At 66.6% G+C, this 1935-nt stretch overlaps 1 protein-coding gene across 1 annotated transcript in view; it reads right to left on the bottom strand.

Annotated features, from left to right (window-relative positions):
• Positions 1 to 1435, bottom strand: part of BCORL1 (BCL6 corepressor like 1) — a 64056-nt gene extending 62621 nt beyond the window's left edge. Inside the window, exon 1 of the mRNA XM_023734289.1 lies at positions 1332 to 1435. The gene's annotated coding sequence lies outside the window, so the exon portion shown is untranslated. The remainder of the gene's footprint in view (positions 1 to 1331) is intronic.
• Between the last annotated feature and the right edge of the window lie 500 nt (positions 1436 to 1935).

Below are 1935 nucleotides of genomic sequence, written 5' to 3'. Positions count from 1 at the left end.
CCCCCGAAGCCCACCGCCGAGCCCCCCCACGCCCCAGCCGCGATCCGCTCGAATCCAGCTCCGTGGGGCCTGCTGGCCGTTCTGCACGCCCCTTAGGAGCCGGCGGGGGTGGGGGGAGCCCCGGGTTCGCGGCCATCCCTCTCCCTCCTTCTCCCAGGGCTGGGGGATTGCCCCTGATCCCGAAACCCAGCCCCGTAACCGGAGCCTCCCTCCCTCCAGCCCTCGGCCCCGCTCGCAGACCCCGTGCCTCCAGGCCTGGCGCGAAGCGGGTGGAGGGCTTGCATGCCGGCTCTCCCCCTTGCTGGCAGAGACTAGTGTGAATTGCCCCCGATCGCAGCCTCCTTCCATGTAAGCTCCTTCCCCACCGTGCCCGGCCCGGCGGCCCCCGCCCCTGGAGCGAGGGCAGCGGAGCCAGAGCGCTCCGAAGTCATCCCCCGCCTTTTTTCCAGGGACTCGGCTAATTGCCCCTGCCCCCATCACAACACTCCCACTCCCGAACCCAGGCCCCGCCGCCACCTAGGGGTCCCCCTTACCCTATGGTTCCCGCACCCCAGCACCGGGAAGAAAGCAGCCCTCAAGAGCACCCGACGCACCTCCTTTCTGAGGTTGGAAGGTATTTTCTCCTGATCTCTTCAAGACTTCATCACGGGCACCCCCCCCCAAAAAAAAAACAAGCCTTTTCTCGCCCTGCCCTGCTGGCCAGCCTCCCTTAGGGTCGTCGGGTCCTTGGATCGGGGGTCGAGGACCAGAGAGTTCACAAGACCATAGCCTCCACCGCCCTTTCCGAGGAATGGGGGAATTCCAATGATTTCCCCCCCAGGATCAATCGACCCCCGTGTTTCCATGGAGGCCCCCGCCCAGCCGGGAAGAAGACTCCCTCTCGGATCGTGGTGAACAAGTCTCACCTGGCTGCGGGAGAAGGGGGTGAGGCGAGGGTAGGGTAGGGCAGAAGGATGGGGTATGAAGGTGGGAAGTGTAGGGGAGCTGTCCCGAAGGGAGGGGCGAGGACAGCGAGCTCCAGGGAGCGCTACGTCCGGGGACACGGAGAGGACGGCGCCCCCGGGGGGCAGGCAGAGCGGCCAAGGGGCGAAGAAGGGACGGGGCTGGGGAAAAGCTTAAGATAGAAAGAAGAGGGTGGGGGGATACGAGAAAGCAGGAGAGTGAAAAGGGGTGGAGGCTTAGGGGAGAAAAAAAAAGACGCACCTGTTCCCGGGTCGGCTCCGCGGGGAGGCTCAGGCCGCCACCCGGGCTCCCTCTAACCCCCTCGGAACCGCCACCCGCCTAATACCGCCCCGATCGGCTGCCCCCTTACGCCCCTTATCGCCACCGACCTCCTTCTCCTCTCTCTCGGCGGCGGCGGCGGTCGGACTCTAGGAACTGAGAGGAAGAAGGGAGGGCTCAGCAAAGCGGAGGAGAGACAGAGCCACACACTGGCAGCAGCCGCGGCGAGCGAAAGAGTGAGGGGGAGAGCGATGTGTGTGTGTGTGTCTGTGTGTGCGAGCGAAGCCTGTGGAGTGGGTGCCGGTTGCAGGGCTCGACGGGAAGTGGAGTCCGGTCGGGCTCGCGGGCGGCGCCAGCCCCCGCTCCGTGGGACTACAACTCCCAGAATGCCGCCGACGCGGGGGGGGGAATGGGGAGGAGGAGACGAAGGGAGGGAGCAAGCAAAGAGAGGGAGGGACGAAAGCAGGGAGCAAGCGGCGGCGAAGGGGGCAGAGCCAAGCAGCCCCGGTGACACTGGGAGGGGAGGGGAGGAGGAGGGGATCGCGGCGAGGACCGAGCGGATTCCGGAGAGGGAGGCAGCGGCGGCTGCAGCAAGCCGGGCAAAAAGCTAGACTCCCGGGAGAGGCGAAGGTGCTCAATCCGAGGGGCTGCAAGAGCCCCACGCCCCCCCATCCCGACGTCCCTCGAAGGCGGAGGTTGAGGAAGGGAGATGAG

Source organism: Trichechus manatus, unplaced genomic scaffold (assembly GCF_000243295.1).
Source record: "Trichechus manatus latirostris isolate Lorelei unplaced genomic scaffold, TriManLat1.0 scaffold00066, whole genome shotgun sequence".
NCBI classification, from domain to species: Eukaryota; Metazoa; Chordata; class Mammalia; order Sirenia; family Trichechidae; genus Trichechus; species Trichechus manatus.
The sequence above is the reverse complement of the archived record's forward strand: the minus strand, read 5'-3'. Positions and strand labels throughout refer to the sequence as shown.